The sequence below is a fragment of the Theropithecus gelada genome, chromosome 12 (genome assembly GCF_003255815.1).
Source record: "Theropithecus gelada isolate Dixy chromosome 12, Tgel_1.0, whole genome shotgun sequence".
Classification (NCBI taxonomy): domain Eukaryota; kingdom Metazoa; phylum Chordata; class Mammalia; order Primates; family Cercopithecidae; genus Theropithecus; species Theropithecus gelada.
In genome coordinates, this window is record NC_037680.1 from 36,916,733 (window position 1) to 36,942,062 (window position 25,330).

Here is a 25,330-nt window from a genome sequence, read left to right on the forward strand (position 1 = left end):
AAAAAAAAAAAAAAAAAAAAAAAAAGGAAAGTATAGAAAAGAACATTAGAGATACATGGAAAACAGTTAACATTTTATATCACATATGTCAACTGAGTACATAAAGGTGAGTGCACAAGCAACATTAGAAGATAATTAGTACAAATTTTTCCTAAACTGATGAACCAAAGGTTTAGGAAGTGCCACAAACACAAACAGTATAAATAAAAGAAAAATAACCAAGTCATATCACATTAAAAACTGTTGAAAACCAAAGACAATGAGAGTAATTTTAAAGCACCAAAAATAAGTTAATTGTCTTCAAAGGAACAACAAAAATAATTTGAACCTGACTTTTCACGAAATGACAAAGCCAGGAGACAAAAGAATGGCATCTTAAAGTGATGGAAAAACATATCTGCTGTGAAGGGAAAATACAATCTTGAGACCCCAAATGCACTGTGTAAAGGGGAAAAGTTAAGCTTGGGAACTGAGTCATGCAAACAAAACTAAAACAAACAAACAAAAAACCCACCAAAAAACTGCCTGCTTTCATTCCCATACAGACAGCTATAATTTCACATGCTTACTTGACCTTATGTAAAGTATGGAGTTACTAAGCATAAGACAATGCATAATTGAATTTCCCCCCGCTCCTGTCTTTTCACATGTGAAATACAGCTTCAGTTAGCACCAAAGCCTCACAAGAATGTAACCACTTGGGTCTTTGCCTACCCTCCCCTCTTTTTTTCTTTCTTCTCTCTCCTCTTGCCGACTCTTTCCCCTTAAAATACTGAAGTCCTCAAAACCTTCTTGGAAAAAAGTCACAGATTACAGATCTTGCATTTCTAAAGTAACTTGTGTTTCTTTTTCCCAGGTACGTCCTCAACCTTGGCAAAATAAACCTCTAAATCAATTGAGATGTGTCTCACTTTTTGGTTTATATTGCCAATGTAGAATTCTATACCCAGCAAAAACATTCTTCAAAAACAAATGGAAATAAAGATATATTTAGAGGAACACAAACGAAGGGAATTTTTTGCTAGAAGACCTTCACTAAAAAAAAATCTAAAGGAAGTACTTTAATCCAAAGAAAAATCACTGCAGATGGAAAAACAAACTCAAGAGAGAATGAAGAACATCAGAAGAGGTGAATATGCAAGTAAATATACACAAGTTTTGATTGTAAAAACCATTAACATTGCCGAGCATGGTGGCTCACGCCTGTAATCCCAGCACTTTGGGAGGCTGAGGTGGGTGGATCACGAGGTCAGGAGTTCAAGACCAGCCTGGCCAAGATGGTGAAACCCTGTCTCTACAAAAAATACAAAATTAACCTGGCATAGTGGCAGGTGCCTATAATCCCAACTACTTGAGAGGCTGAGGCAGAGAATTGCTTGAACCCGGGAGGCAGAGGTTGCGGTGAGCCAAGATCGTGCCACTGCACTCCAGCCTGGGCAACAAGAGAGAAACTGTCTTAAAAAAAAAAAAAAAAAAAAAAAATTAACATTAGTATCTATTGGCTTATTATATTGAGAGAAATAAAAAAAATCATGTAAAAGGTAGGAGGGGCTAAGTGGAGTTAGTGTGTCCTAAAGTCTAGTGTTCTCTGGGAAGTAGTGAAAAAAAAATTTGATCTTATTATAGTAAACCAAGGATGCATGCTGTAATTTCTAGGATCATCCTGAAAAAATATTAGAAGAAAGTGTAAATACAAGGTAATATGGAAAATGAAATAACAAACAGATTTAAATTAATGAAAAAGAAAACAAGAATGAAGAAGTATAAAATAGGTGGGTCATACATAAAACAAACAGAAAAATGGTAACTATGAAGCCCAATTTATCACAATTGTATTAAATAAAAATGGATTAAGAATTACCATTGAACGTTTAAGAATTTCTGACTTGACTTAAAAAACCTCAGTGTTCTAATTTAAAATGGTATGCCTAAAATATAAGGACACAGAAAGTTTAAAATGAATGATAAAAGATGTAAATACTAACCAAAGAAAAGGTACACGTTTCAGACACGTACCTGAAGGTAAGAAGTGTTAAAAGAGACAGAAAGATATTTTGTAATGATAAAGGAGTAGGTACACCAGGAAAATATTATAATTCTAAACCTATAGCCACCCAATAATATAGTTTCAAAGTGTATAAAGCAAAAGTTAATGGAAGTAAAAGAGGAATCAAACAAATCCCCAGTCATACTTGGGGACTTTACTCACCTTTCTTCATAGGTAACGGGTTAGACAAAAGAATCAGTAAGGTTACAGAAGATCTGAAAAATAAAATTAACCTACTCTAGTTAATTTTTATGTATAAAACAATGCACCCAGCAATGTCAGAATACTAATTTTTTCAAGTACTAATGGAACATTTGCCAAAATTGCCCATATGCTAGGTCATAAAGCAAGTCTCAATGGATTTTAAAAATTCAGTCATTCAGAGTATGTTTGTTCCCTGACCATGGTGGAATTGCACTAGAAATCAATTAACTAGAAAACTCCCAACTTTTTGAAAATTAAACAACATACTTCTAAGTCACATGCAGAAATTAGAAAATACTGTATACTGAATGATGAAATAGATACAATTTGTTAAAACTGATGTGATGCAACTAAAATGCTTAAAGGCATATAGTAGGAAAGAAGACAGAAAAGGAATAAGCTAAGCTTTCATTTCGAGAAACTAGAAAAAGAACAGCAATCACAAATAAAACAGAAGAAAAGTTACTAAGATAAAACAACTAGTCAACGAAATAGAAAACAGTTACAATAGAAAAAATTTTCAACAAAGCTAAATTTGAAAAGATTAATAAAATTGATAAAACTCTAGCAAGACCATTCATGAAAAAGGAAAGATACAAATTAATATCAAGAATGAAAAGTAGGCATTGCTACAGGTCATATAGGTATTAAAGAAAACTGGATATTTTAGACAACTTTATGCCAATGAATTTTCAACTTAGAGGAAATTGACAAATTTCTAAAAAAACCCTTTAATTCATTTTGTTATTAAGGATCTTTTTATTTTATCAAAAAAATCAGATCCATTATTAAAAATATTTTTGCAAAGAAAACCCTAGGCTCATATTACTTCACTGATGAATTATTCTAAACATTTTAGGAAGAAATAATACCAACCTTACATAAACCCTTCCAGAATGCAGAAAAAGAGATACTTTTCAACTTGTTTGATAGGGTCAGTGTAAACCTGCTACTAAGGCCTAAAAAGGGGTTTATAAGACAATAAATGACAAGCCAATCTCTTTAATGAATTTAGAAGCAAAAATCCTAAACAAAACTGCAAATCAAATCCAGTAATATATAAAATGAATAGTTCAATAGAAGCAAGTAGTGTTTATTCCAAGAATTTAGGAGTTTGAGAAAAATGCAGGCAGCCCGATAGAAAATGGAGATTTTATATAGACACTTCATAAAGGTGGATACCTGAATTGTCCTAAAGATATAGAAAGGTGCTTAACTTAATTGAACTTCAGGGAAATGCAAATGAATTAAAACCATAATGATATATAGTATGCACCCAGACTTGAAGTAATTGTTGTGTGAGTGTAAATTGGTATAATTATCTTTGAAAATTATTTGGCAGTATCTACTAAAGATAATCCAGCAGTTCTAGTCCTGGCTTTATATATAACAAGTGCAATTACATGTTCACCAAAAAACATATACAAGATTGTTCATAGCACACAGTTTATCATAGCACCAAACGAGAAATAAACCAAATATCCATCAAAAGTAGACCAGATAAATTATGGTGTATTTGTAAAATGGCATGACATAAAGCAATGAAAATGAATTAGCTCCTGCCACAACAACACGAATGAATCTCATAAACAAAATGTTGAACTAAAGAAGATAGTCAAAGAAGAGTACATAGTACATGAATTCATTTACATGAATTTCAAAAACAAGCAAAACTAATATATGGTATTAGAAGTAATGAGAGTGATTTTCATTTACAGTTAGTGACTAAAAGTGGACATGAGATGTTTCTGGGGTGGTGGTAATTTTCTGTTTCTTGATGTAGTGCTGAATATATGGGTGTCTTCACCCTTGACGCTTGAGATTTGTGCGCTGTTTTGTATTATATTTGTTATACTTTATCACAAAGTTTACTGTAAAAGACTATAAGGAACCTCTTAGGTAAATTGTTGAATGTGCTTCAGACAAGGAAATGAAGAGCAATTCCTTCAATTGACTTAGGAGACTCTTTGCCAATAAGGACAACAAGGGAAGATGGGCGGCAAACGTTCTTTTTACTTTACACAGATCTGTGCATCCACAGGCATATGAAGAGGGAATGTGAAGGAGGTGAGAAAGGGAATTCCAGATAAATGGAAGATTGGTGTTATTGGGAAGAAAAGGTTTAAAATAGAGGCCTTCTGGATGAGGTTAGGGCTCTGCTCAAAGAGGTAGTAAGAATTTATCCTGTTTGCTGTTAGATAGAGCTTGTGACAGATAGAGATGCCCCTGAGGTATGGGGCATGGGGACATTTCTTCAAAGCAGTCATGGGAGCTGGTTGAAATCAGTCACCACATGGTAAATGGGAGATGGGCAGATAATCTTCACTCAGATCTAAACATGGATTATTTGTGCATCTCCCATCCACCTTCCATTAGGGAGACTGTGTCTTCCCTAGGAGATGGAGAGCTAATTTAGTTGTTCTGCTATTTCGGCTTTCCAAGTACTCTTGTTTTTCAGCCCTGGCAGGAAGTGCTCATCAGATTCTAAAAGCCCAAATTCCACTTTGAAGAATAACAAGCTTTTGTAACATTTAAGCGTCAGGTGAATTTTCACCATTTTACTTATATTTTTCTCTAATTAGAATTCTGATGTTTTTTGGATGTGTGTGATTTTGGAGTATGCATGCGTGTGTGTGTTCATATATACTCTGCTAACAAGATATTAATTTTCTAGTCCTTTCATCATAAAAATTTCTTAATGTATGTAAGGTACAAAATCTGAGTTTCCTTGATTTTTAAATCAATTTATTTATTGAGACGGAGTCTTGCTCTGTCACCAGGCTAGAGTGCAGTGGCACGATCTCAGCTCACTGCAACCTCTGCCTCCCGGGTTTAAACAATTCTCCTGCCTCAGCCTCCCGAGTAGCTGGGATTACAGGCGTGCACCAGCACAACCAGCTAATTTTTGCATTTTTAGTAGAGATGGGGTTTCACCACGTTGGCCAAGATGGTCTTGACCTCCTGACCTCGTGATCCGCCCACCGCGGCCTCCCAAAGTGCTGGAATTACAGACGTGAGTCACCGTGCCTGGCCTTTTTTGTCAATTTAAATCTTGTTTCTACTTATGTAAGTCTAATGAAAGTCATTGTTAGCCTCCTATGGAAACAAAGAATGAAATGAATAAGCATGTTTTCCTATAGCAAACAAATATAAGCTTATCTGGGTCTAATACCGATGGTTATATGTTGCTAATACACACTTAAATGACCTACATCATTGTATTAGAAAAATTAATTAAAAAATATAACCAAAGATGAAAGGCAAACCACTCAAGACAGTTTATGGTTTAGCTCTCAGAAAATTGTAAATGCTTGGCTGCATTAGATTAGAAAAAATCTCTTTTGAAATGTTAGCTGAAAAAATACTGTGTTGTAACAATGTACACACCAATTTACCACTCAGAGGTCCTGTGTAAGTAAAACAATAAATTGAAGCTCAACAATATTCAACCTAAAATCCTTTCAGAAAGGTCCTCTGCAATAACAGTACATTATTTTCAGGAGCATTAAGTGCTGTACCAATAACGGTTTGTTAATGCATGTAGCCTCTTAAAAGGAAATAAGTGACTAATGAAATCCTCATGGATACTCATGAGCTCTTCGTGACCAGAATCAGTAGCAGCTCAAGCCAGGCTTCTGGGGCCCCTCTTTGGGATACAGAGTGGTGGATGGTTAGAGCTGGATGAGACCTCCAGGCAAAGTCTCTCAAAGTGCAGTCTGCTACTGCACTGGCACTGGCATCACCTGGGCTGTTGTTAAAATAAACACACACTAACAACAACAGAATTGGATTTGACTCAGAATCTGGATGTGGAGTCTGGAAATCTACATTTGTTTGTTCCTTTTTTTTTTTCTTTTAACCAAGTTTCTCCCAGTAACACTGATGCTCACTGAAGTTTGAGGACCTGTACCCTTAGAGGCCATCTAATCAAACCCCTCATTTTCAGATGAGGAAGTTGAGGCTTGGAGTCACTGAGCCATTTAATGGCAATGCTGACATAGACACAGATCTTCATGCTGCCCCCAGGCCAAGATCCTTTCTGCCACATCTAGTTGCTTCTGAAGTTCATTGAATGGTATGAGCATCCTAAGAATCAATGCTATATAGTCACAAATATGACTCCAGATAATTGTGAATTTCTCTAAACCCACATTTTATTTGACTTTCGAAAATACACTTACAGGAAAGTCCAAATAATACGGAGGAATTAAAACTAACTCTTTTCTTCCAGTTGTTTAGAAAGTGGTAAGGCTAAGAGACCAGGAAATACCCTTTCACCACTCATGGAAGTGTGGTTGAGATGCAAATACAGTCATATGCTGAATAACGTTTTGGTCAATGACAGGTTGCTTATACCATAGTGGTCCCATAACATTATACTACCGTATTTTTTTTTACTATACATTTTCTATGTTTAGATACATAAATACTTACCATTGTGTGACAGTTGCCTACATTTTCAGTACAGTAATATGCTGTAAATATTTGTACCCTAGGAGCAGTAGGCTTATACTGTATAGCCTAGGAGTGTAGTAGGCTGTACCATAAGTTTGTGTAAGTACACTCTATGATGTTTGCACAGTGATGAAATTGCCTAATGACAACATTTCTTAGAATGTATCCCTGTGGTTAAGTGATGCATGCCTGTAATTTCTATTTTGTGAAAATGGATAATTCCAAAGGTTACAGTTTATTAACCTGTAGGACATTAACCAGTTTTGTATATAACCTAGCAGTCTTATCCTAACCTTACTTTACTAAGTTGTCTACAAACACTTGTTCCTCAAATTCTCATTTGAACCAGGTTCAACATCTCACTGGTTTCTTCATTAATTAGTGAGTTGAATACAGTCTTTGATATGTAGTTTTATTAGAGAGTTGAATGAGTATTGTCTAAATGTTTAAAAATTATACTTTAGTAATAAGGAGTAATAATATAGACTACTATTTAATGCATACATGATCTTACTATTATGGAAACACAAGCGCCTCTCTATGTACACGTGTATATAGAGAGGTGCTCATACACGTGTATATATGTATATGTATGCACACATACGTGTATATGCACATACATATACATATATGTGTGTATTTATGCATGTAAACGTACTATATACATATGTAAACATACGTGTATGTGTACACATGTGTATATACATATGTAAACATACATATATACACATATGTATATATACAATGAGAACACATGAACACAGGGAGGGGAACATCACACATTGGGGCCTGTGGGGGATGGGGGCTAGGGGAGGGATAACATTAGGAGAAATACCTAATGTAGGTGACAGGTTGTTGGGTGCAGCAAACCACCATAGCACGTGTATACCTATGTAATGAAACTGTATGTTCTGCACATGTAACCCAGAACCTAAAGTCCAGTAAAAACAATTGTCTGTAAACATTTCATTATATATTAATGTTTTTAATATATTTATTAAAAATATATAATTTTGTCAAGAATGTTCCCTCTCTCAGCTTTAGTTTGTGCCACTGGAAAATGAGGATAGGACTTATTCAGCTTCTAGAGTATTGTGAGGTTGAAATATTTCTTTTATATATATGTATGTGTATATATACACATATATATTTACATATATATTTATATGTATGTGTTTATATGCATATATACACGTACATATAAAAATATTTATATACCTAATGTATATAGAAAATATTTATATACATATATGTATATATACCATACATATATATAGAATACATATACACATACGTGTATATATATAATCACGTATGGACGTCACTGAACCCATCAACCTATCACCTACCTTAGGTATTTCTCCTAATGTTATCCCTTCCCTAGCCCCCCATCCCCCACAGGCCCTGGTGTGTGATGTTCCCCTCCCTGTGTCCATGTGTTCTCATTGATCAACTCCCACTTATGAGTGAGAACATGAGGTGTTTGGTTTTCTGTCCTTGTGATAGTTTACTGAGAATGATGATTTCCAGCTTCATCCATGTGCCTGCAAAGGACATGAACTTATCCTTTTTTATGGCTGCATAGTATTCCATGGTGTATATGTGCCACATTTTCTTAATCCAGTCTATCATTGATGGACATTTGGGTTAGTTCCAAGTCTTTGCTATTGTGAATAGTGCCACAATAAACATACTTGTGTATGTATCTTTATCATAGAATGAATTATAATCCTTTCTGTATATACCCAGTAATGGGATGGCTGGGTCAAATGTTATCTCTAGTTCTAGATCCTTGAGGAATCACCACACTGTCTTCCACAATGGTTGAACTAGTTTATACTCCCACCAACAGTGTAAAACCATTCCTATTTTTCTACAACCTCTCCAGCATCTCTTGTTTCCTGACTTTTTAATGATCACCATTCTAACTGGGGTGAGTTGGTATCTCATTGTGGTTTTCATTTGCATTTCTCTAATGACCAGTGATGATGAGTGTTTTGCATATGTCTGTTGGCTGCACAAATGTCTTTTGAGAGGTGTCTGTTCATATGCTTTGCCCATTTTTTGATGGGGTTGTTCAATTTTTTTCTTGTAAATTTGTTTAAGTTCTTTGTAGATTCTGGATATTAGCCCTTTGTCAGATAGGTAGATTGCAAAAATTTTCTCCCATTCTGTAGGTTGCCTGTTCACTCTGATGATAGTTTCTTTTGCTGGGCAGAAGTTGTTTAGTTTAATTAGATCCCATTTGTCAATTTTGGCTTTTTTGCCATTGCTTTTGGTGTTTTAGACATGAAGTCTTTGCCCATGCCTGTGTCCTGAATGGTATTGCCCAGGTTTTCTTCTAAGATTTTTATGGTCCTAGATCTTACGTTTAAGTCTTTAATCCATCTCAAGTTGATTTTTGTATAAGGTGTAAGGAAGGGGTCCAATTTCAGGTTTCTGCATATGGCCAGCTAGTTTTCCCAACATCATTTATTAAATAGGGAATCTTTTCCCCATTGCTTGTGCGTGTCAGGTTCGTCAAAGGTCAGATGGTGGTAGATGTGTGGTGTTATTTCTGAGGCCTCTGTTCTGTTCCATTTGCCTATATATCTGTTTTGGTACCAGTACCATGCTGTTTTGGTTACTGTAGCCTTATAGTATAGTTTGAAGTCAGGTAGCGTCATGCCTCCAGCTTTGTTTTTCTTGTCCAGGATTGTCTTGGCTATGCAGGCTCTTTTTTGGTTCCATACGAAGTTTAAAGTAGTTTTTTTCCAATTCTGTGAAGAAAGTCATTGGTAGCTTGATGGAGACAGCATTGAATCTATAAATTACTTTAGGCAGTAAGGCCATTTTCACAATGTTGATTCTTCTATCCATGAGCATGGAATGTTTTTTCATTTGTTTGTGTCCTCCCTTATTTCCTTGAGCAGTGCCTTGAGCAATGGTTTGTAGTTCTCCTTGAAGAGGTCCTTCACATCCCTTGTAAGTTGGATTCGTAGGTATTTTATTCTCTTAGTAGCAATTGTGAATGGGAGTTCACTCATGATTTGGCTCTCTGTCTGTTATTGCTGTATAGGAATGCTTGTGATTTTTGCACACTGATTTTGTATCCTGAGACTTTGCTGAAGTTGCTTATCAGCTTAAGATTTTGGGCTGAGACGATGGGGTTTTCTAAATATAGACTCATATCATCTACAAACAGAGACAATTTGACTTCTTCTCTTCCTATTTGAATACGCTTTATTTCTTTCTCTTGCCTGATTGCCCTGGCCAGAACTTTCAATACTATGTTGAATAGGAGTGGTGAGAGAGGACATCCTTGTCTTGTGCTGGTTTTCAAAGGGAATACTTCCAGTTTTTGCCCATTCAGTATGATATTGGCTGTGGGTTTGTCATAAATAGCTCTTATTATTTTGAGATACATTCCATTGATACCTAGTTTATTGAGAATTTTTACCATGAAAGGCTGTTGAATTTTGTCAAAGGCCTTTTCTGCATCTATTGAGATAATCATGTGGTTTTTGTCTTTGGTTCTGTTTATGTGATGGATTACGTTTATTGATTTGTGTATGTTGAACTGGCCTTGCATCCCATGGATGAAGCCCACTTGATCGTGGTGGATAAAGTTTTTGATGTGCTGCTGAATTCGGTTTGCCAGTATTTTATTGAGGATTTTTGCGTGGATGTTCATCAGGGATATTGGCCTAAAATTTCATTTTTGTGTGTGTCTGCCAGGCTTTGGTGTCAGGATGATGCGGGCCTCATAAAACGAGTTAGGGAGGATTCCTTCTGTTTCTATTGATCAGAATAGTTTCAGAAGGAACGGTAACAGCTCCTCCTTGTACCTCTGGTAGAATTCGGCTGTGAATCCATCTGGTCCTGGACTTTTTTTTGTTTGGTATGCTATTATTGCCTCAATTTCAGAACCCGTTATTGGTCTATTCAGATTCAACTTCTTCCTGGTTCAGTCTTGGGGAGGGTGTATGTGCCCAGGAATTTATACATTTCTTCTAGATTTTCTGGTTTATTTGCCTAGAGATGTTTGTAGTATTATCTGATGGTAGTTTGTATTTCTGTGGGATCGGTGGTTATATCCCCTTTATCATTTTTATTTCATCTATTTGATTCTTCACTCTTTTCTTCTTTATTGGTCTTGCTAGCAGTCTATCAATTTTGTTGATCTTTTCAAAAAACCATCTCCTGGATTCATTGATTTTTTGAAGGGTTTTTTTGTGTCTCTGTGTCCTTCAGTTCTGCTGTGAGCTTAGTTATTTCTTCTTTTAGCTTTTTAATTTGTTTGCTCTTGCTTCTCTAGTTCTTTTAATTGTGATGTTAGGGTGTCGATTTTAGATCTGTCCTGCTTTCTTTTGTGGGCATTTAGTTTTATAAATTTCCCTCTACACAGTGCTTTAAATGTGTTGCAGAGATTCCGGTATGTTGTGTCTTTTGTTCTCATTGGTTTCAAAGAATTCTTTATTTCTGCCTTCATTTCATTATGTACCCAGTAGTCATTCAGGAGCAGGTTGTTCAGTTTCCATGTAGTTGTGTATTTTCGAGTGAGTTTCTTAATCCTGAGTTCTAATTTGATTGAACTGTGGTCTGAGGGACAGTTTGTTGTGATTTTTGTTCTTTTACATTTGCTGAGGAGTGTTTTACTGCCAATTATGTGGTCAGTTTTAGAATAAGTGTGATGTGGTGCTGAGAATAATGTATACTTTGTTGATTTGGGTGGAGAGTTCTGTAGATGCCTATTAGGTCCGCTTGCTCCTGAGCTGAGTTCAATTCCTGGATATCCTTGTTAATTTTCTGTCTCATTGATCTGTCTAATATTTACAGTGGGGTGTTAAAGTCTCCCATTATTATTGTGTGGGAGTTTAAGTATCTTTGTAGGTCTCTAAGAAGTTTATGAATCTGGGTTCTCCTGAATTGGGTGTATACATATTTAGGATAGTTAGCTCTTCTTGTTTAATTCATCCCTTTACCGTTATGTAATGGCCTTCTTTGTCTCTTTTGATCTTTGTTGGTTTAAAGTCTGCTTTATGAGATACTAGGATTGCAACCCTGCTTTTTTTTTTGTTTTCCACTTTGCTTGGTAGATCTTCCTCCATCCCTTTATTTTGAGCCTATGTGTGTCTTTGCCTGTGAGATGGGTCTCCTGAATATAGCACACCAATGGGTCTTGACTCTTTATCCAATTTGCCAGTCTGTGTCTTTTAATTGGGGCATTTAGCCCATTTACATTTAAGGTTAATATTGTTATGTGTGAATTTGATCCTGTCATTATGATACTAGTTGGTTATTTCGCCTGGTAATTGATGCAGTTTCTTCATAGCATCGATGGTCTTTACAATTTGGCGTGTTTTTGCAGTGGCTGGTACCAGTTGTTCCTTTCCATGTTTAGTGCTTCCTTCAGGAGCTCTTGTAATGCAGACATGGTCATGACAAAATCTCTCAGCATTTGCTTGTCTGTAAAGGATTTTATTTCTCCTTCACTTATGAAGCTTAATTTGGCTGGATATGATATTCTGGGTTGAAAATTCTTTTCTTTAAGACTTTTGAATATTAGTTCCCACTCTCTTCTGGCTTGTAGGTTTTCTGCCAAAAAATCCACTGTTAGTCTGATGGGCTTCCCTTTGCAGGTAACCTGACCTTTCCCTCTGGCTGCCCTTAACATTTTTTCCTTCATTTCAACCTTGATGAATCTGACAGTTATGAGTCTTGGGGTTGCTCTTCTCAAGGAATATCTTTGTGGTGTTCTCTGTATTTCCTGAATTTGAATGTTGGCCTGCCTTGCTAGGTTGGCGAAGTTCTCCTGGATATTATCCTGAAGAGTGTTTTCTAACTTGCTTCCATTCTACCCATCACTTTTAGGTACACCAAACAAATGCAGATTTGGTCTTTTCACATAGTCCCATATTTCTTGGAGGCTTTGTTTGTTTCTCTTCACTCTTTTATCTCTAATCTTGTCTTCTCACTTTATTTCATTAATTTGATCTTCAGTTACTGATATCCTTTCTTCCACTTGATTGAATCATCTACTGAATGTTGTGTATGCTTCACAAAATTCTTGTACTGTGGTTTTCAGCTTCGTCAGGTCATTTAAGCTCTTCTCTACACTGGTTATTCTAGTTAGCCATTCATCTAACCTTTTTTCAAGGTTTTTAGCTTCCTTGCCATGGGTTAGAACATGCTCCTTTAGCTTGGAGAAGTTTGTTACTACCCGCCTTCTAAAGCCTACTTCTGTCAACTCATCAAACTCATTCTCCATCCAGTTTTGTTCCCTTGCTGGCAAGGAATTGTGTTCCTTTGGAGTAGAAGAGGTGTTCTGGTTTTTGGAATTTTCAGCCTTTGTGCTCTGGTTTCTCTCTATCTTTGTGGTTTTATCTACCTTTGGTCTTTGATGTTGGTGGCCTCTGGATGGATTTTTGGTGTGGATGTCTTTTTTGTTGAAGTTGATGCTATTCCTTTCTGTTAGTTTTCCTTCTAACAGACCCCTCAGCTGCAGGTCTGTTGGAGTTTGTTGGAGGTCCACTCTAGACCCTGTTTTCCTGGCTATCACCAGCGGAGGCTGCAGAACAGCAAATATTGTTGCCTGATCCTTCCTCTGGAAGCTTCTTCCCAGAGGGGCACCCACCTGTATGAGGTGTCTGTTGGCCCCTGCTGGGAGGTGTCTCCCAGTCAGGCTACACAGGGGTCAGGGACCCACTTGAGGAGGCAGTCTGTCCATTATTGGACCTCGAACACCATGCTGGGAGAACCACTGCTCTCTTCAGAGCTGTCAAGCAAGGATGTTTAAGTCTGGAGAAGCTGTCTGCTGCCTTTTGTTCAGATATGCCATGCCCCCAGAGTTGGAATCTAGAGAGGCAGTAGGCCTTGCTGAGCTGTGTTGGACTCTGCCCAGTTCGAGCTTGCCTGCTGCTTTGTTTACACTGTGAGCATAGAACCGCCTATTCAAGTCTCAGCAATGAAAGACACCCCTTCCCCCACCAAAATTCAGCATCCCAGGTCGATCTCAGACTGCTGTGCTAGCAGTGAGCAAGGATGGGACCCACCGAGCTGGGCATCAGAGGGAATCTCCTGGTCTGCCAGTTGCAAAGACTGTGGGAAAAGTGTGGTATTTGGATGGAGTGTACTGCTTCTCCAGGTACAGTCACTCATGGCTTCCCTTGGCTAGGAAAGGGAAATCTCCCAACTCCTTGTACTTCCTGGGTGAGGTGATGCCCTGCCCTGCTTTGGTTCACCCTCTATGGGCTGTGCCCACTGTCCAACCAGGCCCAATGAGATGAACCAAGTACCTCAGTTGGAAATGCAGAAATCGCTGATCTTCTGTGTTGATCTCGCTGGCAGCTGTAGACTGGAGCTGTTCTTATTTGGCCATCTTGGAAGCAACCTCAACAAAATTATATTTCTAATAAGAAGTAGACAGAGGATTTGAGCTTGGATTTCTCTGATTCCAAAACTCAGGAGTGAATCCAGATTCAGTTACTTGTTGGCCTGAGCCTAGGGCAGGTTACCTAACCTCCCTGAGTTTCCATTTCTTTATGATACCTGTGTTGCAGAGTTATTGTGAAATCAGAAACAATGCATGAGACTTAGTACGGTAGTGCCTGCCACATTGTCAGTGTTTCATTAAAGCTGACAATAACCACGATTACCACTGTTACCCTTTTGGCACCTATGCTTGCCTGTTACACATGCCTAAGGTCCCTCTCACCTCAGCTGAGACTCTTCCCAACTAGCTGTCAGGGCTCCAAGCATGACACTCTGGCAGGGTTTATTCCTTGGAAGTACTGTCTCCTACCTTGGTGCAGCGCTTCTCAAATTTTAACCTGTGCAGGAATCACCTGAGGGTCTTGTTAAAGTAAATACCCTGATTCAGTGGGTCTGGGGAGAAGCCCAAGACTTTGCATTTCTGACAAGCTCCCAGGCAGTGCCTGCACCATTCTTGGGCTCCCTTTCCCTAGCACATTCTCTTGCTGCTTATCTTGCTCTCCCTTAGCCTAGTCTCATTAACTGAAGGGTTTGTTTTCTGCTATGTGATAATAGAACACTGGATATTAGTGATTTTCCCAGGCAACAAATTTGCTTTTTAACCATTGTTTTCTTTTTTCTTTTCTTTTCTTTTCTTTTTTTTTTTTGAGACAGAGTCTTGCTCTATCACCCAGGCTGGAGTACAGTGGTGCCATCTTAGCTCACTGCAGCCTCTACCTCCCACCTCAGCCGCCTGAGTAGCTGGGACCACAGGCATGTACCACCACACCCAGCTAATTTTTGTAATTTTAGTAGACACGAGGCCTTGTTATGTTGCCCAGGTTGGTCTCAAATGCCTGAGCTCAAAGGATCCTCCCACCTTGGCCTCCCAAGTGCTGGGAGTATGGGCAGGAGCCACCATGCCTGGCCTTTAACCATTGTTTTCTGCATCTTCTAATTCCCTTTCCTCTACTGCCTCCATGCACATAGGGAAGAGTTCACTGATCATTTGAAACAGCTGTGAAGAGAGAGTACTATTTATGAGTAAGGACAGATGGGGGTGAGGTTGAGGGTGGGGAGGAAGTTTTTTGATATTGTCAAGTGACATGTCTCAGTGGCCATTTATTTGTGTGGGCCTATTTATCAAGTACATAAAATAATTCACAGTAGCTTCAAATTTTCCAAAAAGTCTAATGAATTCTCTCCTCTTATGAACCTATCTTTTATCTTAAAAGTAGGTTATGAAAGCCAGCGCAGTATTTCTGTAGCAAATGTTGATTAACTTTTTTGTGCAATTGAGCTGTTAATAGGGAGTACTGTAGCTTTGGGAAATCAAACAAATATTGACAGAGCCTAGTGAAATGGTGTGGTGATTATTATACCCTTTCTGCCACAGACCAACTGCGGCCCTCCCACGGCAACCCTCAGGCAAACTCTGCCCTTGGGGAGAGATGCAATAATTGACATAATCCTTATTTATTCAAGTTTTTAAAAAAATCAGAAAAATTCATTTTGTTAACAGCAAGTATATATATAGCCCTCTGCATAATGTTATTCATGCTATACCCATTTTTACATATGAGGATATTGTGCCATAGGGTTTAAGTATCTAGATAAGGTCTTGAAGAATTGTTATCTAAGAATAAAATCAATCATGCAGAAATTTCCAGTTTTCTTGATCATTACTTAGAAAAAATATTTTGCAAATGCTAATATTTTATGCATCTATCTTCATTATCATGTGGAAGAGAGATATGCTCTTTCATTTATTGAGTGTGCAAAGCTAGCAATGCATGCTGGTAAGGAATGTTATATGGAGGTATAAAGGAGCACACTTTAAATATTTATGCTCAAAAAGGGCTGCCGTTAAAGCTGTTAACTTTCTATAAGTGACACTGTTGATCGCCTACCCAATTACACCCTGCAGCTGCTCCTGTTCTGTGCCCAGCTACCACCTCGATCTTGCTGTCAGACTTTGACAGGCAAGAATGCAAGATAAGAAAATGCCCAATATTGCTTTCCTCCTGCACAGCCAGAGCTTGAGTTTCTACCCAATCTGGTCTTAAGGAACCTGAAAGGCAGCTGGCTGGGGCTGCTGGGAAAGCTCTTCCTTCCAGATAAAGAGACACATGGAGAATGTGTCTTTCTTCTGCATTTCAGGCTGATTGTGTGAAGATACAGTACCCCGGAACCGAGGCAGCCATTTTGTAATCACTAGAGCAAAATGCTGAGGACAAAAATAAAATTCTGAGTAGAGGAGACCAGAAAAGGAAAGGAGTCTGGGTCCTCAGTGGCACTGTGAAGCTCTTGCTTCTGTTGTAGAACTGCCCTTGCTTCCAGATTGGTTGCTCTGTGAAATGATAAATGCTCTTTTTGCCCCAGTCACTATCTGTTGGCCCTTCAGTTACTTGCAACCCAAAGCATCCTACCTGGTGTTCCAACCCTTGAGAAGGGAGCCCCTGGGATTGTGACTGAGTGCTTTCATGACAGAGTAAGCTCTACTCTCTGAACTTTCCCTGAGGTGACAGCACAGCTGTGGTCAACTGCACTTGGAAATAGGCTCTATCTGATGGAAGCTGGACGAATTTGCTTTGCCAGCCCTGATCATCAGCCTGACCCTGCTTCCTCCCTGTGCCAAATTCCTGTGTCATTTGTAACAAAATCTCAGGTTTGGGGTCAGTGGTGGTTTTTAAGCTTTTAGCTTTACAGATAGACAGATGTTTGGACAAGTTTATTTCTCTGAATATGGCCTGTAAATTATAGTCTCTTCAGTCATGTGAGTGGCATACAATTTAAAGGCAGATTATTAACAGACGGAGCTATTTATGTCCTTTGAAAATGGTGCCATATATAAAAAGGTCTTTTACTTAAAAAGAGAAACTGTTTTCACTGTTACGAGCATTATCGGAAATTGAGCCCAGACCTTCAGACTATACTGCGATGGGAGGGATATGTATTTAGAAAAAAAGTGGCAACTATGAATTTATACAATACTATTTTTGGAAACTTGCAGGAGCCACTTGTAATACATAGAAGGTATATTGAGCTTACCTGTCCACTTTCCTTTTGGTTTTTATAACACCAAAAGTTGCTTTTCAATTTAGACTCATCCTCCTTCACAGAGATAACTTTTGACTTTCTATAATCATATATTATTGCAGTTACTGTTTGTGTATATGAATACTGAACATTAAAAAAAAAAGTGGAAAATTTTAGAAATTTCTTACCATTTTTGACCTAAAACCTCACTGGCTCAAAGTTTTAAATGTTGAGATAAAAATAATAGCTAACCTCCTTGTTATCTTTCATTTCATTATCATATTTTTCAAAACCTATTTTATGTGCATGTGAGATTTACAAGCAAAATGCATATTCTTCCACATGCATGTAAAAAAAATAAATTTGGCACAGAAAAACTTCACTTGGATATACTCATTAAATTTAGAAAGTATAAGATCTAAGCCATTAAACAAGCAACAAACATAAACAAAACCACTGAAAAAAGGCAGTGTCACAGAGGATGTTGTATGACAAAAGCTACAAAGATGTCATTCACTTCCGCTCTGAGTGCTTGGTTCTGTGTTGACTCTTCCAAAGATCGAATGAGAAGAAATTCTAAGAGATGGAAGATCAGAGGATGATCAGTCCTTGTCAGTCTGTGGTTTCAGCTCTGCCTAACCATTCTTCTCTCCACCTTTCACCTGTCACCTCTGTTGTCAATGCCGCCCTGTGTCCTGTGAATTTTTGTATTGTTTTCATGATGTGAGACAAGTAAATATTTAATGGAGTCCTTCAAATGTACAAACAAAATGCAAATAAGAAGGTTGATTCTCCCAAGACAGGGATCTTTTCAAGCCATTGAAAGGATTTTTTCCCCCCCAGGGGAGTAGCATGTTCAAAGTTGTGCTTTAGGGAGATTTATTAAGAAACTCTGTGTAGGAAGGAAATGGAGGAGTCTAACTGGGGAAACTGGTTAAAGAATCATGGCAGTGGTTTAGATAAGCTTAAGGTTTTGCTGGTATGGATTAGAGTAGTGTTCAGGAGAAGGGAGAGGAGACAGGTACAAAAACATTAAACCTGATGTATGTTAAATATATCTTGCATTCCTCTCCACCTCACTCAAATTTGATCTGCAAGTCCAACCCTGCTTGAATATCCAGGGCAACTTCCAGCCAGAGACTGGAGATGCTCACCCATCTAGTGACACCATCTGATGGCTATACCCTCAGCCATTCTCACTGCTAGTGCTATGGGTGTGAACACTTGGAGTTCTTAGACAGCCCATCTGTAGCATTTTGCTATGCCCTCCATCTGAAGTTCTTTCCACTTATTGCTGGGGCTGACTCATAATTCTAGAACATGGTTGAGCATTGTCTCCTCTTTGCAGTCTCACATGACACCTCCATGTCACAGAGCTGACTGTCTCCTCTTTTGGGTGCATCTGAATCTTACCTGGATTTAGCACTTATCACACAGAATTGCACTTATATTTAAACTCTTTCCACTGTGAGGACCCATAGTGGGTAGTTGGTAAATATTTCTTAAATGGTTAAATTCTGATCACCAAAGATTCATTCTTATTCTTGGACCCTAACTTCCCTGCCTTATGACATGGTTCTTACAACTGACCTGCCTTCACCCCTATGCCTGAATTTCTCTTGTGCTAATTGCTGAGTAACACAATCATATCCAAAGGTTATTGGTCTGTGCTGTCTTACTGCTCCCTTCCTTTAGGATTGTTGGGACCCTGGCTGAACTCTGTGCTGGTGTCAGCCCTGCCACTTGTCCACAGACCAACCATGAACCATGTAACCAACCATGTGACAACTCTCAAGTTTCGCCTGCTCTAGATAACTGATGGCTCAACTCCTAGTCCGTCCCTGCCAACCCACTGACTACCTGGTCTATAGCTGGAGTACCCTGCACCCCTTGATCTCATACTTGTTCAGCAGGCTGAACTTCTGCCACCAGCAGCTAGACCTCTTCTTGCCTGTGTTTCTCTCTTCAACCTTGCCTCTCTAGTATATAACTGATGGTGCCCTGAAGCATGTCAATATAGGCTTGATGGATTCCAATGGATTTGGGAACAGCTTGGATTTTAAAGGAAGACAGGCAATTATCAGGGAAGAGCCCCCACCCCCGACATTTATCGTGGCTTCTTTTCTATTTCCTAGGCATCTCAGCTGGTTTGAGAAATAAAAGGAAAGAGCACAAGAGAGAGGAATTTAAAGCTGGGTGTCTGGGGAAGACATCACACTGAAGTCGACAGGTTCCATGATGCTCTCTGAGCCATAAAACCAGCAAGTTTTTATTAGTGATTTTCAAAAGCGGAAGGAGTGCATGAATAGGGTGTGGGTCACAGAGATCACATACTTCACAAGGTCATAAAATATCACAAAGCAAATGGAGGCAGGGCAAGATCACAGGACCACCGGATGGGGGGAAATTAAAATTGCTAATGAAGGCACACATTGTCATTGATAACATCTTATCAGGAGACAGGGTTTGAGAGCAGACAACCTGTCTGACCAAAATTTATTAGGTGGGAATTTCCTTATCCTAATAAGCCTGGGAGTGCTACAGGAGACCGGGGCTTATTTCATCCCTTTGGCTTCCACAGTAAAAGGTGGTTGCCTTAAGGGGGTTGTCTATAGACCTACCCTCAGGGTGCATTCTCTTTCTCAGGAATGTTCCTTGCTGAGAAAAAGAATTCAGTGGTATTTCCTCTATTTGCTTTTGAAAGAAGAGACATATGGCTCTGTTCCGCCTGGCTCACTGGCGCGGTCAGGCTCCAAGTCTTGTCTCCCTTGTTCCCTGAAGATTGCTGTTATCCTGTTCTATTTTCAAGGTGCCCAGATTTCATATTGTTCAAACGCACATGCTCTACAAACAATCTGTGCAGTTAATGCAATCATCACAGGGTCCTGAGGTGACATATATCCTCCTCATCTTACAAAGAAGATGACGGGGTTAAGAGATTGAAGTAAAGACAGGCATAGGAAATCACAAGGGTATTGACTGTGGGGAAGTGATAAGTGTCCATGAAATCTTCACAATTTATGTTCAGAGACTGCAGTAAAGATAGACGTAAGAAATTATGAAAGTATTAATTTGGAGAACTAATAAATGTTCATGAAATCTTCACAATTTATATTCTTCCACCGTGGCTTCGGCCGGTCCCTCTGTTCGGGTCCCTGACTTCCCGTAACAGGCAATTGTGGGACAGGAGTCAAAAGCTAACTGAGGCTAACTGAGTGACCAAGAACATGGAGATGGCATAGAGGAAAGTAAGCCCTAAGAGGAAATATTTTTAGGAAGCAAGAAAATAAATTCAGCTTTTAAGTGTTAATGATGAGTAGTTTTGGATATACCCAGGGGTATTACTAAAATATTGAATGAGGTATAAGATTGCATCAACCAATCAATGCAGATGTCAGTGTTAGCTTATATAGGTACTTGTCAGTTCAGGATATATGATGTGGGCTGGAGGGAGCTGGCAGAACAAGGTACTGGAAGGTCACAGTGTTCTATAGCCTGGGCTAGGGTCAATAAATGCCAGGTAAACTTCCTATCTGAATGTCAATTGTCTTTTTCCTTGCCCCTCCCTCCAATGGTCAGACTGTGTCTGTATGCCAGTGGGTGGTAGTCTTTACCTTTTTTCACTCCCTTCTTAACCTGTAGATAGTTTATCTTAAGATTACCTCCAGACTCCTAGTTGAAGTGTAACTCTGTTACACTCATCCTTGTACCAATTTTTATCACTTTGTAAGAGTATGGCCAGCCCTCTTCCCTTTAGCACAGAAAGCCCCCCCCCCCTTTTTTTTATTATACTTTAAGTTCTAGGGTACATGTGCACAATGTGCAGGTTTGTTACATATGTATACATGTGCCATGTTGCTGTGCTGCACCCATTAACTCGTCATTTACATTAGGTATATCTCCTAATGCCATCCCTCCCCCCAGCCAACAATAGGACCCGGTGTGTGATGATCCCCTTCCTGTGTCCAAGTGATGTCATTGTTCAATTCCCACCTATGAGTGAGAACATGTGGTGTTTGGTTTTCTGTTCTTGCCATAGTTTGCTGAGAATGATGGTTTCCAGCTGCATCCATGTTCCTACAAAGGACATGAACTCATCCTTTTTTATGGCTGCATAGTATTCCATGGTGTATATGTGCCACAGTTTCTTAACCCAGTCTGTCACTGATGGACATTTGGGTTGATTCCAAGTCTTTGCTATTGTGAATAGTGCTGCAATAAACATACATGTGCATGTGTCTTTATAGCAGCATGATTTATAATCCTTTGGGTATATCCCCAGTAATGGGATGGCTGGATCAAATGGTATTTCTAGTTCTAGATCCTTGAGGAATCGCCACACTGTCTTCCACAATGGTTGAACTAGTTTACAGTCCCACCAAGAGTGTAAGTGTTCCTATTTCTCCACATCCTCTCCAGCACCTGTTGTTTCCTGATTTTTTAATGATTGCCATTCTAATTGGTGTGAGATGGTATCTCATTGTGGTTTTGATTTGCATTTCTCTGATGGTGAGTGATGATGAGCATTTTTTCATGTGTCTGTTGGCTATATGAATGTCTTCTTTTAAGAAGTGTCTGTTCATATCCTTTGCCCACGTTTTGATGGGGTTGTTTGTTTTTTCTTGTAAATTTGATTGAGTTCTTTATAGGTTCTGGATATTAGCCCTTTGTCAGCTGAGTAGATTGCAAAAAATTTCTCCCATTGTGTAGGTTGCCTGTTCACTCTGATGGTAGTTTCTTTTGCTGTGCAGAAGCTCTTTAGTTTAATTAGATCCCATTTATCAATACTAGCTTTTGTTGCCATTGCTTTTGGTATTTTAGACATGAAGTCCTTGCCCATGCCTATGTCCTGAATGGTATTACCTAGGTTTTCTTCTAGGGTGTTTATGGTTTTAGGTCTAACATTTAAGTCTCTAATCCATCTTGAAATAATTTTCATATAAAGAGTAAGGAAAGGATCCAGTTTCAGCTTTCTACTTATGGCTATCCAATTTTCCCAGCACCATTTATTAAATAGGGAATCCTTTCCCCATTTCTTGTTTCTCTCAGGTTTGTCAAAGATCAGATGGCTGTAGATGTGTGGTATTACTTCTGAGGGCTCTGTTCTGTTCCATTGGTCTATATCTCTGTTTTGGTACCAGTACCATGCTGTTTTGGTTCCTGTAGCCTTGTAGTATAGTTTGAAGTCAGGTAGCATGATGCCTCCAGCTTTGTTCTTTTGGCTTAGGATTGTCTTGGCAATGTAGGGTCTTTTTTGGTTCCATATGAACTTTAAAGCAGTTTTTTCCAATTCTGTGAAGAAAGTCATTGGTAGCTTAATGGGGATGGCATTGAATCTATAAATTACCTTGGGCAGTATGGCCATTTTCACAATATTGATTCTTCCTATCCATGAGCATGGTATGTTCTTCCATTTGTTTGTGTCCTCTTTTATTTCACTGAGCAGTGGTTTGTAGTTCTCCTTGAAGAGGTCCTTTACATCCCTTGTAAGTTGGATTCCTAGGTATTTTATTCTCTTTGAAGCTATTGTGAATGGGAGTTCATTCATGATTTGGCTCTCTGTTTGTCTGTTACTGGTGTGTAAGAATGCTTGTGATTTTTGCACATTGATTTTGTATCCTGAGACTTTGCTGAAGTTGCTTATCAGCTTAAGGAGATTTTGGGCTGAGACAATGGGGTTTTCTAAATATACAATCATGTCATCTGCAAACAGGGACAATTTGACTTCTTTCCCTAACTGAATACCCTTTATTTCTTTCTCTTGCCTGATTGCCCTAGCCAGAACATCCAACACTATGTTGAATAGGAGTGGTGAGAGAGGGCATCCGTGTCTTGTGCCAGTTTTCAAAGGGAATGCTTCCAGTTTTTGCCCATTCAGTATGATATTAACTGTGGGTTTGTCATAAATACCTCTTATTTTTTTGAGACATGTTGCATCAATACCAAATTTATTGAGAGTTTTTAGCATAAAGGGCTGTTGAACTTTGTTGAAGGCCTTTTCTGCATCTATTGAGATAATCATGTGGTTTTTGTCTTTGGTTCTGTTTATATGCTGGATTACATTTATTGATTTGCATATGTTGAACTAGCCTTGCATCCCAGGGATGAAGCCCACTGGATCATGGTGGATAAACTTTTTGATGTGCTGCTGGATTTGGTTTGCCAGTATTTTATTGAGGATTTTTGCATCGATGTTCATCAGGGATATTGGTCTAAAATTCTCTTTTTTGTGTGTTTGTCTCTGTCAGACTTTGGTATTAGGATGATGTTGGCCTCCTAAAATGAGTTAGGGAGGATTCCCTCTTTTTCTATTGATTGGAATAGTTTCAGAAGGAATGGTACCAGATCCTCCTTGTACCTCTGGTAGAATTCGGCTGTGAATCCATGTGGTCCTGGACTTTTTTTGTTGGTAGGCTATTAATTATTGCCTCAATTTCAAAGCCTGGTATTGTTCTATTCAGGGATTCAACTTCTTCCTGGTTTAGTCTTGGGAGAGTGTAAGCGTCCAGGAAATTATCCATTTCTTCTAGATTTTCTAGTTTATTTGCATAGACGTGTTTATAGTATTCTCTGATGGTAGTTTGTATTTCTGTGGGGTCAGTGGTGATATTCCCTTTATCATTTTTTATTGTGTCTATTTGATTCTTCTCTCTTTTCTTTTTTATTAGTCTTGGTAGCGGTCTGTCAATTTTGTTGATCTTTTCAAAAAACCAGCTCCTGGCTTTTGGAGGGTTTTGTGTCTCTCTCTCCTTCAGTTCTGCTCTGATCTTAGTTATTTCTTGCCTTCTGCTAGCTTTTGAATGTGTTTGCTCTTGCTTCTCTAGTTCTTTTCATTGTGATGTTAGGGTGTCAATTTTAGATTTTTCCTGCTTTCTCTTGTGGGCATTTAGTGCTATAAATTTCCCTCTACACACTGCTTTAAATGTATCCCAGAGAATCTGGTATGTTGTATCTTTGTTCTCATTGGTTTCAAAGAACATCTTTATTTCTGCCTTCATTTCGTTATGTACCCAGTAGTCATTCAGGAGCAGGTTGTTCAGTTTCCATGTAGTTGAGCGGTTTTGAGTGAGTTTCTTAATTGTGGGTTCTAGTTTGATTGCACTTTGGTCTGAGAGACAGTTTGTTAAAATTTCTGTTCTTGTACATTTGCTGAGGAGTGCTTTACTTCCAACTATGTGGTCAATTTTCGAGTAAGTGCAATGTGGTGCTGAAAAGAATGTATATTCAGTTGATTTGGGATGGAGAGTTCTATAGATGTCTATTAGGTCTGCTTTGTGCAGAGTTGAGTTCAATTCCTGGATATCCTTGTCAACTTTCTGTCTCGTTGATCTGTCTAATGTTGACAGTGGGGTGTTAAAGTCTTCCGTTATTATTGTATGGGAGTCTGAGTCTCTTTTTAAGTCTCTAAGGACTTGCTTTATGAATCTGGGTGCTCCTGTATTGGGTGCATATATATTTAGGATAGTTAGCTCTTCCTGTTAAATTGATCCCTTTACCATTATGTAATGGCCTTCTTTGTCTCTTTTGATCCTTGATGGTTTAAAGTCTGTTTTATCAGAGACTAGGATTGCAACCCCTGCTTTTTATTGTTTTCCATTTGCTCGATAGATCTTCCTCCATCCCTTTATTTTGAGTCTATGTGTGTCTCTGCATGTGAGATGGGTCTCCTGAATACAGCAAAGTGATGGATCTTGACTCTTTATCCAATCTGACAGTCTGTGTCTCTTAATTGGACCATTTAGTCCATTTACATTTAAGGTTAATATTATGTGTGAACTTGATCCTGTCATTATGATATTTGTTGGTTATTTTGCTCGCTAGTTGATGCAGTTTCTTCCTAGCATTGATGAACTTTACATTTTGACGTGTTTTTGCAATGGCTGGTACCTGTTGTTCCTTTCCATGTTTAGTGCTTCCTTCAGGATCTCTTGTAGTGCAGGCCTGGTGGTGACAAAATCTCTCAGCATTTGTTTGTCTGTAAAGGATTTTATTTCTCCTTCACTTATGAAACTTAGTTTGGCTGGATATGAAATTCTGGGTTGAAAATTCTTTTCTTTAAGAATGTTGAATATTGGCCCCCACTCTCTTCTGGCTTGGAGAGTTTCTGCCGAGAGATCTGCTGTTAGTCTGATG